The following is an 11,805-nucleotide window of genomic DNA, read 5'->3' as shown; positions in this document are numbered from 1 at the left end:
AACTTTATCTCAGTTATTATAAAAGTAACCTCAACACATCATGAATGAAAGAAACCATATAAAACCTGCATGAAATCAGTGATGTTTTAATTGATTATATTCAAGACTCATAAGAAAAAGAAAATGGGAAAAATGAAAATTTCAAATATATTTTTATGAAATTTGACAATGGAATCCATTAAAAAGTATACCATATATAATACCAATATTAACAGATTAATAAAGCTTATTTTGCATGATGAAACTATGAGAGTGTTAGAACACATTCTTCCTACAAAATTTGTACATTACTCTCTACTGAAGTAACTGCAAAACCAGTAACTTAAGGAGATCTAGCTTTAGGATGATTTTATTATATCTTTCTCTCTCCCACCCTTAGCATATTGTCCTTTTCCTCTCAAAGACTTTCTTTATTTTCCACTGTCTTTGTTCTCAATATAGCCACTATAATGTTCATTCTGAAATTCTTCTTTCTTTGAATGAGAGAGCTCAGTGCCCTCTCCTCCCTTTCACAATACTCAGCTTACTTCATCCTGTTCCTCCTCCTCTTTGTCATGTTCTCTGGGTGGACCCGGCTCATCATCCACACTGTTTTCATTACCTTTACTTTTATTCTCTTTACTTTTATTTTATTTTTACGTTTATTGTATTTCTTACCAAATCTCTCTGTGTTATGGCTGCAATTAAAAAATAATTTCTCTATGAACTTTTAGGACTGTGAAATTTTAGGATTACTAAACAGTTCAGAGTTGAGTTTTCTTTTTAAAAGACTTTCGAAGAATGTCTACTAAACTGAGAGTTTTGATTTTGTTTTCATTCAGATTGAAATAGTTGGAATTTGGTTTTCTTGCCATGGTTTCTAAGTCTTCAAAAATGGTGTTGTCACTAAGAAGACTGGTCAGTGGGGATAATTCCTCCTCAGCCATGCTTAGAAACCCTGGTTCTTTAAAATGGTCATCATCTCTTCAATTTCCCCACTGGCAACCAACTGGTCACATAGATTCTCCCTGAATGTCTCCTCTTCTGCCATTAATGTCATTTCCCTTCTCCTCCCCCTTGAATTAATGCCAGTTACAAAGCTTGAAAATATGTGGAAATACATGAAAAAGAAGACAAATTCAACACTCACCACAAAGAGGTGAAGAAAAAAACAGAATAGTCAACAGAGTCCAAAGAGGAGGGATGCTAACTTGGCGCCCCCACCCTTATCTGTACACATCTACAGTTCCTTTCCCTTCAATGGCTGTTCAGATACTTGCATGATTTTCCTTAAAAATGTATCATGTAATTGGAATATTAATCTAATGTGGCATGTGAATTAGATCTTAGAGGGAACAAAGAAGAAGCAGGAAATTATTTTACTGGTCCAGGCAAGAAACAAAGAAGAGGTATTGCACAATGATCTTCTCAGTAGGAATTAAATGGAGGATTTCAACACTCACGTGTTCTGTGTTCCAGAGCTGGAGTTTGTGAGACGTGGCTTAGCACTTGGGTGATTAGTAGGAAAGTGACAGTGACTTTATCATGAGTAGGAAGCAGAGGGGATAAGATCCGAGGAAAGATACTAAGTTTGAGCTGGGTACTTGCTGGGACTCTCTTCAACATCTAGGTAGAGTTTTCCCATTGGTAGACGGCAAGAGGAACTGTGAAAATGTGTGCAAATGGTGTAACTGGGCCCCAATGTAAGAGGATTCAAGCATTAAATAGGCAAAAAAAATTTTTTTGGATAGACTATCAATTTAAAAAAGAACTATTGAATGTTTTTAATAGGTACTTTGTAATAAATCTGAGAAGAAATAGGATAATTTATAGGAGAATCCTACATCAATTTTCTTGAGGTTGAGAGAGAAGAGGATTTATGCAGGTAAGGAATTGTCTACTTGGGGAAAGAGAAGAATGAGGAGTTTTCACAATGATGCTAAAAGCACTGGTAACCGGTGCAATCTTCTGAATGAAGAGACATGTTTCTTCTCCACAGAGAGCGAATGTTCAGTTTCAGGAAAAACATAGAGGCAGAAAACAAAAAGTTGCACTCCCTTCTCCACTTCTCCACTTTTTTTTTTTCTGGGTCAAAGAGGAAGTGGAAATCAGCTTGGTCTGATCTTACAGAGTCAGGAGAACATCAGATAGTTTCAGTTTGCTCATCCGGAGTCACCCTCCACCCCTACCTACCCTACTCTTACCTCACTGAGGCTGTACCTCCTGCTTTCCTGTTGGGTTTGGCCAATGGTGAACATGCATGGGAGATAGATCACAAGACATTAGGAAGGTGTTGTGTGGTATTCTCCCTCCCAGTTCATGCTCCGTCATTGTGTGTTGACCCTGTCCCTCTGTGGAGTCTTGTCTGTCTGTAAGAGGGTGCAATAGGATTTTGACTGGTTTTAGCTCAGAGTAAAGTGGAATAGGGATAAATAAGTGTCCTAAGAGATAGCACTTTGTAATGTCTGATCTTCATATTTCTAATTTAAGCACCCAAGTTTCCCTTAAAACTCTTCCATTATCTGGATATGGATTAGTGCTTTGCTATTCAAAATATAATCTGTGGAACAGGTTCTCTTCTGAAAATGATGAATAATCCTAGGGTCATTATAGGCTTAGTAAGACAATGTGGGATTCTTGTTGTATATCACTTATTCATTAAATAAATACTATTGTTATAGCAAATAAGAAGGAAGCCTTTGTCTGAGGATGTCTTTGTAGCTGGAGTTCCCATGCAAGCAAAGCAAAACCCAATCTGATATGAATTGTAAAACAAAACTTAAGTTTATCCAATCCGAAACTGCAACTAACTTCTAATTAGGGACTGTCCCTGGAGTGTACACAGATAAGGCAAAGGCCTACCTGTACCCAATTGAGTAATCCCTCCACTTTGTTTTTGTTTTCAGTCTATAAATATTGGTGCTAACACTGCAGAGAATTTTCTGAACCTCTTCTGGTTCTCAGTGTTGTTTGATTCAAGAGGCAAAGTTTTTCTTTTAAGATCACAGATAAGATCAATGAGCCAGGCACTATGCAAGAAGTTCATAGTCAGTAAGACGTATAGTCTCTGGCATCACACAGCTTTAATTGTTTTTGAGTGTCAGGGAACAAAAAGATACCTGTTCCTTTTCTGGACTACGGCAGCATAGTATGGTAGATAGAATATGGCACTCAAAGGGGAGAAAACATGGACTGTAGGCCTGCTTTTAAAGGAACACTGGAGTACCTTAACCTCAGTTGTTATGATGTAGACATTAGCTGTCCCCCAAAAGCTCATGTGTGTGACAATGCAAGAACATTCAGAGGTGAAATGATTGGGTTAGAGAGCCTCAACCCAATCAGTGAATTAATCCCGTAATGGGATTAACTGAGTGGTCACTGAAGGTGGGTAGAGTGTGGCTGGAGAAGATGGGCATTGGGTGAATGCTTGGGGGGTATATATTTTGTGAGTTGAGCTTACTTTTTCTGGGCTTCCTGATTATTGTGTGACTGCTTCCCTCTTCCACATTCCTGTGTCATGATGTTTTACATCACCTGGAGCCCGGAAGAATGGAGCCGGTTGTCTAAGGACTGAAACTTCTGAAATTGTTAGCCCTTAAATAAACATTCCCTCCTTTAAATTGCTCTGTCAGATTTTTTAGTCACAGCAATGAAAACGCTGACTAAAACAGAAATTGGTACTGAGGAGTAGAATCATTTCTGTGACTAACCTGACCATGTAGTTTAGAAGCTTTTGGAGCTTTTTGGAATTTGTGGGAGAAATTTTGGAAAGTTTAACAATGAAAGCTGGAAAAGCTTTAGATTGTTATAAGTAGAGTTTACTGGGCAATTCTAGTGGAAGCTAAGAAAACCAGAACTTCAATAAGTGTGCAAAGTAATGACAGGGTTTGTGAGGTTTTAGAGGAGGACTCGACTGGAAATTGGACTAGAGGCCATTTGTGTTACTTTGTGGCTAAGAAGTTATCTATATTTTGCACATGTTCTGAGACTTTCTGTGAGGCTGATTGTAAAAGTGATGAATTTTTTTTTTTTTTTTTGATGGGGGATACCAGGGACTGAACCACTGAGCCACGACCCCAGTCCAATTTTGTGTTTTATTAGAGACAGGGTCTCACTGAGTAGTTTAGTGCCTTGCTGTTGCTGAGGCTGGCTTTGAACTCAAGATCCTCCTGTCTCAGTCTTCAGAGCCACTGAGATTACAGGTGTGTGCCGTTATGCCTGGCTAAAGTGATAGATTTTTTAATCTGGTGGAAAAAACTTCTAGGGAACATAGCTTTCAGGTGGTGGCATGGATATTGCTGGCAACTTTTAGCCAAATTTGATGTAAGATGGAAAATTTTTTGACTTGAAAGATGAGAGTAAAACAAGCTAAGGAAGTTGCTGTTGTTAAAGACTTTACTGACACTAAAGAAATGCTAAAGACTGCCCTGAGACAGTAAAAAAGATAGTTCAAGGGCATCTCAGTAGCTGGCAAGATCTCATCCATATCAAGCTGAAGGGAGTAAAAGTAAAAATTCTTTTGAGACCAGTGAGTCACCCTGCTTGCACAGGCCAGCCTAGGAAGTTTTGTTGTTGTTGTTTTGTTTTTTAATTTAATTTAACTGAATTTAATTTTTTTTTATCATTCTCAGTCATCCAGGCATCAAAGGCTGCTGCAGCCATGGTCTGTGGAGGCTTGGCTATTTCTCAAGATGGTGCCAAGCCTTGGAATCAACCATGTGGTACTGGTTCTATAGGATTGCAGGATGCTGGAGTTGGGGCCTAGGCATACCATTTGTAACATTTGCACGTGTTTTCACAGTTCCACCAACATTTCAAAGGAAGGCCTGAGAGGCCAGGCAAAGTGCTCAGAATTGGAGGCCCTGCAGGCAGCCCCTGAGAGGGTGATGCCTGGAGATGTGAAGAGGAAGACGAAGCTGCAGTTGAGACACCCAAGATTAAGAAATGCCAGTATCATGGCACATCTGCTGAAGAAAGCTGCAGGAATTGAGCAGAGAAATGCCAGTAGAAAGGTCATGTGTTCTGTAACTAGCAAAGCCATAGGGGTGTAGCTACACAAGTCCTTTGGAGAGAACATCATGATGCTATGTGTTCTAGACAGCAGACACAGAACTAACTACAGGACTTGTTTGCCCAGCTGGATTTCAGTCTTACATGGGTCCCATCCCTTCTTTCTATGCCCTTATTTTTCTGAATGGAAATGTTTACTCTGTACCTTTATGCATTGGATACCTGTAAATTGCTTTTGCTTTTTATAGGAACTCATGATGTGAGTGAGTTTTCCTTGAGTCTCAGAGGAGACTTTGGATTTGAACTTTTTTTTATTGTTTTTTTTTTTTTCAGTTATATATGACAGTAGAATCCATTTTGACATAATTATAAAAGCATGGAATATAACTGTTCTAATTTAGTCCTCAGTGGGCAATGCTTGAACTGTTGAGACTATGGGGCCTCTTTGAAATGGACTAAAATAAACTTTGCATTGTGAGATAAGAATGAGCTTTTAGGAGCCGAGGGTGAAATGTTATGATTTAGATATTAAGTATCTCCCAAAAGCTTATGTGTGAAAAAATGCAAGAACATTCAGAGGTGAAATGATTGGGTTATGACAACCTTAACTCAATTAGTAAATTAATCCCTTAGTGGGGATTAACTGAGTGCTAACTGTAGGTTAGTAGGGTATGGCTGGAGGAAGTAGGCATTAGGTGCTTGATTTGGGATGTATATTTTGTGAGTTGAGCTTAGTATCTCTGGGCTTTCTGATTATCATGTGAGCCACTTCACTCCATCACACTCTTCTGCCATGATGTACTGCCTCACCTTGAGCCCCAGGGAATGAAGCTGGCTGTCTATGGACTGAAACATCTGAAACTGTGAGCCCCAAATAAATTTTTCCTCCTTTAAATGGTTCTTGTCAGGTCTTTTAGTCACAGCAATGAAAAAGATGACTAAAATACAAGTCATTTCAGCTTTTGATCATGGTCTGCAAATGGGGTCTAGAATATCCCTAGTTGTGTTTCACAGAAGTACTAAACATGCAAGCTTCTTGGAGGGGACAAAAAATGACTCGTACATTTGGGAACTTATTCCTCTATTAAGGAATCAAAATATATTTTTTTTATCATATTAAAGGTTTCGAGAAGTACCAAATAAAACATCTCTTTAACTTTGTATAATTCAGCATTTATTGATAAAGATCTCCTTCCCTCTCCTTCATCCCTCCCCTCTTTTCTTCCTCTTTCTTCCTTGATTTCTCTGTCTCTAGTATCAGATCAGCGGTAGACATTAGACTGGGTCTCTAAAGCCATTTATACATATGATCATTCCAGTGTCTTTTAGGAAGGAAGGACATTTTGCCAAGGGCTGACCTCCATAGATACTGGTTGCTCTCAAGGTTGTTGAGTTTCCCAAGAGTAAGTACCCAAGTTTAAATAGGAAGTCAGAGGATTCAGAGAACAGTCTTTAGGAGTTGACTGACATTGAGCAAGTCTCTGGTCCTCAGTTTATGTGTCTGTAAGAGGGTGTGTGATGGCCCTGGTGGCTCAGAGGCCAGGGCTGGTCTGAACTGTACAGAAACCCAGCGTGGAGTGTTCTTCCTTGCCTGTGTGAGGGGAAGCCATATGTTGGTACCCATGAAACGCTGACGGGAACTCTAGTGCTCCTCTTCCTGTTTGACTTGGAGTGGTGTTTTCCCCAGTGAAAATTAGGCTTTCTCTCCCAGCGTCAGGGGTGGAATGGCCTATATTTGGATTGACAAGGGACAGTTGACTTGATTAAGTGCCCAAACCTGTCCCACTTGCTCAGTGGTGTGTTTCAGAAATATGGAAAATATGGAAACAATCTAGAACGAAGCCCAAAGCTTGTCTCCACAGGTATTTTGTGGCTGTTTCTTCTTTTATGTAAAGTTCCCAAATCTTTATTATGGAGGAGGAAAAAAAGCACTAATTATCACATTCTAATTACTGAACTTTATTTTCCTGAATGCTGATAAATGGAAACCCAATGAACAAAGGTGTCTGGCTTTGGTGCAGGGAGAAAGGAAGACAGATTGGGAACACCAACAATGCAGAACAGGAGGAAAGGGCACCAAGTCACAGCAAAGAGGCTTCCATCACACTCCCAACTTCTGCCCAGCTGGATTAAAGATGGAGGCCCAGGTGGGGGAGCATACAAAACCCACAAACCTTGGCAGAGCAAGGAAGTTTTAAAGAACATAGGTTCTGAGGAAGGCAAACCCAGATGCCAGCCCAAGCTCTACAGCTCACTCCATAGTGCCGCAGTCTTGGCTGGGCACAGAATCACGAGCCACCACACAGCTTTGTAGATTCAAACAGCAATTCTTTATTCCCGAACTCACACCGGCCTCCACACACGTTCTGGGGCAATCCCAGTTCTCCTGCCACCCAATTCACCTACTCCACGAGGCTTTTTCCCAAAATGCCCTCTGAATCTCACGAGAGTTCAACAGGAGCTTAGGCAGCAGGAACGCCCTAATTCCAGCAGCAATAATCCTCAACATCGAACTTCCCTAAAATCCAAGGTCTTAAACTGGGAACGCCTTAAACCGGGAACGCCCTAAACCCAAGGATTGGGATACTTCCTCAAACTGCAGGATACACCCTAATCCTGGATCCACCCTCGTCCTTGGGCAGGGTCACCTAACATGCAATGTCAACAGCGAAATTAACATGGGGTACGCTGGCAAGGAAATTTCCTACTTGGTAATGGCCCTCAGCATCTCCCCCCTTCTGATTAATTAAACAACAAGCAATGTGGCTTAAGGACCGTGCCTGGTAGGTTGTCCAATTCAACATATGGTTCTTACCCGTCATGGGAAAACTGACCTTTAGGCGTCAGCCTCCTGTCTTAGGTTGAATCCACTGCAATCAGATCAACCCGTCACTGACTACCGGTCCAGCATTCAGCCAAGCTTGTGGAAAGGCCTATGCACCAGTGGGGGGGTGAGGTTTCTTGCCTCACCTCTGTTGGCCCCCAAATATCCTTGGTGCCAGTGGGGGGGTGAGGTTCTTGCCTCACCTCTGTTGGCCCCCAAATTTTAGACCATCACTAGTAGAAGGGAGGAGGATACAGAAATGCCACGACACCAAGCCAATTGACGGCTCCTTTGGAAAAATTGCGTCACTGGTGACACCATCAGCAAAGATATGCCAGCATTACCACAAATAACATGGGGTGAGCTGGCAAGGAAATTGCATCACTGGTGACACCATCAGCAAAGATATGCCAGCAGTACCACAATTCACTGCACCAGACGATATTTCACAATGCATGCAACTGATATATAGTCCAGGCAAGTTCTGCAGGCAGTTCAAATCGGAGGAGTCTATCAATATGTCCATTTCCTCCCAAAGTAAATCGAGTCCTTGATTGAGCATTACTTGTTGAGTTAATTTCATTGATGCATCAGTTTATGCAGTTTACTGTGATGACTATCATAGAAGCTGTAGTTTGGTTTTATCTTAGTCTTCACCGGCACTGGGATGGAGATGGGAATTCTGGCAATGATGCTAAAGAGACATTATCCTGAACAGAATTATTAAATATAATGAAAAGGAAAGGTGAAAGTAAACAAACAGATCTGTTAACCTCCTAAAAAACAATCCTTAACAGCTGTTTACCTAATTTAAATTAGTAAGCAAACAGATCTGTTAACCACCTTTAAAAACAATCCTTAACAGCTGTTTACCTAATTAAAATTAAAGCATTTAAATCACGTGAATAAAAAAAAAATTCGGATCCATTTTTTCATGAGCGCTCCTTATATATGAAATATGGACATACACACATACAGACATACAACACAAAACAGAAATGTGCACACATAACATACAACACATAAGACAATAAAGGCCTTGTAGTTTTACCTAGGTGAAATCTCCATTGCAATGTTTAAAAACTCCACAGTCAAAAAATAAAACAGTCAAAAAATAAAACTGATCAGAAAAACATTAACCTAGGTTTGTATGAGCTCAAAAATAAAATAGAACTTTACGATGTGGGAAAAATGCAATAATAAAATAGATATTGAAAAAAGCACCATGGTTAATCACTGTCGCAGATGTAAGAATAGCCAAACTGGAGCTCTGGATATCAGCTGTTATGGATTTGAGACAAATCATCTTCTTTTTCTGTAGAAATTGCTTTAGTTAATCTCTCTGGAATCCAAATCGGCTGCTGTTCTCCCTGCGGAAAAACACAGACGGAACCCCGATTCCAGACAATAACTGGATCAGGACCTTTCCATTGTCCTGTTAGAACATCTTTCCAAAGTACCTTAGGCTTATGTACATTTTTCGGATACATATGTCTTTCCGCAGCACTAAGTCCTGATGAATCCAAATTTAAAAAGTTTAGAGTAAAAAGGGTTATTTTAAGTTTATCTTTGGGGGATATATACCCCTTACCAATTCCCTCTTTTTGCTTTAATAGGTACGTTTTAATAGTTTGATGAGCTCTTTCAACTATACCTTGTCCCTGTGGATTGTATGGGATTCCTGTTATATGAGTAATACCGAATGATGAGCAAAATTGTTTAAAAGAGGCAGATGTATAACCAGGACCGTTATCAGTTTTTAACTGTTTAGGAACACCCACAGTGGCAAAATTTTGTAAGCAATGAGCTATAACATCTTTAGTTTTTTCTCCGGCATGAAGGGAGCCCATCAAAAATCCAGAAGAAGTATCAACTGTAACATGTAAATATTTTAATTTTCCAAATTCTGGCAAGTGTGTGACGTCCATCTGCCAAATATGGTTAGGTATCAGTCCTCTAGGATTGACTCCAAGATTAACTTGTGGTAGAAAGGTCACACAATTTTGACATTGTTTTATTATATGCCTGGCTTGTTCCTTAGTTATTTTAAAACGCTTTTGTAAAGTATTAGCATTAACATGAAACCTTTTATGAAAATTTGTAGCTTCTTCTAATGTAGAGAAAATATGTACGTCATGTGTAGTTTTATCTGCTAAATCATTGCCCAAACTAAGGGCTCCAGGCAATCCTGTATGTGCCCTAATATGTCCTATAAAGAATGGATCTTTTCTGTCCCATATTAGACTTTGTATAGTGGAAAACAAAGAAAAAACAGTAGAGGAAGGGGAAATCCTACCAGCATCTTCAAGGGAATTAATAGCATTAACTATATATTGACTATCAGAAAATAAATTAAATACAGAATCTTTGAACATCACAAAAGCTTGTAAAACTGCATTAAGCTCTACCTTTTGAGCTGATTGTTTGGGTACTAAAAATGTAAAAGTTTGATCAGGGGTAACTACAGCTGCTGTACCATTATTAGACCCATCAGTGAATATATTTGGAGCATTCATGATAGGTGTTTTCCTTGTCATTTTAGGAAAAATTACAGGATGCTTAGACCAAAAAGACAACAAAGGATTCGATGGCAAATGATTATCAAATGAAACATTAGATTTACACATGATTATTGCCCAAGTATTCAGCTCATTAGCTAACTCATCAATTTGATCCATAGTATATGGAGTAATAATTTTATTGGGAGAAATTCCAAACACTCCTTTTGCTGCTCTTATTCCTTTGAGTATTAATTGTCCTACAGCCTCAGGATACCTAGTAAGAATAGTGTTAGGAGAATAAGATAAATGTATCCACAATAATGGACCTTCTTGCCAAAATACTCCTGTAGGAATATTTTTTGTTGGTAGTACAATAAATAATAAAGGCAAACTTATATCAATTCTATCTAAATGCATATTTTCCATATAAGTTTCAATAATTTTTAATGCCTTTCTAGCTTTAGGAGTTAACATTCGGGGTGAATTAGGATCTGATGGACCCTTTAGAATATCAAATAAAGGTCCCAACTCTCCTGTTGGTATGCCTAGATAAGGTCTTATCCAATTTATGTCTCCCAATAACTTTTGAAAATCGTTGAGTGATTTGAGTTGATCTACTCGTATTTGAATTTTCGGTGGACGGACCATGGTTGAGGATAATAGAACTCCTAAATAATTAATTGGAAAATTTAATTGTACTTTATCTATTCCTATCTCTAGATTATAATTTTTTAATAAGTTCGTAAGTGTGGCATAACATTCCAGCAATATGTTTTTATCTTTATGTGCTAATAATACATCATCCATATAGTGAAATATTTTTAGTTCAGGATTTTGATTTCTAAGTGGCTGGATTGCTTTATTTACATAGATTTGACACATAGTTGGACTGTTAGCCATACCTTGAGGGAGTACTTTCCACTCATATCTCTCATCAGGACCTTCATGATTTAATGCAGGGATAGTAAATGCAAAACGTGGACTATCCTCGGGATGAATTGGAATCGAAAAAAAACAATCTTTAATATCTATAGATAAAACATGCCACGTTTTTGGTAAAGCAGACAATTGAGGAATCCCTGATTGAGCAGGTCCCATAATAACCATCTCATTATTAATGGCTCTTAAATCTTGCAATAATCTCCATTTACCCGATTTCTTTTTGATGACAAAAATGGGAGTATTATGGGGAGATACGGAAGGTTGTAAATGTCCTTCCGCTAATTGTTGTTTGACCAGATCATGGGCTACTTGTATCTTTTCTTTAGTCAAGGGCCACTGAGGAACCCACACTGGTCTTTCTGATTTCCAAGTAATTTTGATTGTCTCAGTGGCCCTTTCTGAAAATCCGACCCATGTCTGTCTGTTCCTTGATCTAATTGAATTGGTGCTGCTAAACCTTGTTCTTGTTTTCCTAATCTTTTTTCTTTCTTAACACCTTGTCTAGCCCTAGTAGTGGGCGCATTAGAATTGATGTTATTTGTTAACATC

This window comes from Spermophilus citellus (assembly GCF_964194105.1).
Source record: "Spermophilus citellus genome assembly, chromosome: 1".
Classification (NCBI taxonomy): Eukaryota; Metazoa; Chordata; class Mammalia; order Rodentia; family Sciuridae; genus Spermophilus; species Spermophilus citellus.
The sequence above is the reverse complement of the archived record's forward strand: the minus strand, read 5'-3'. Positions refer to the sequence as shown.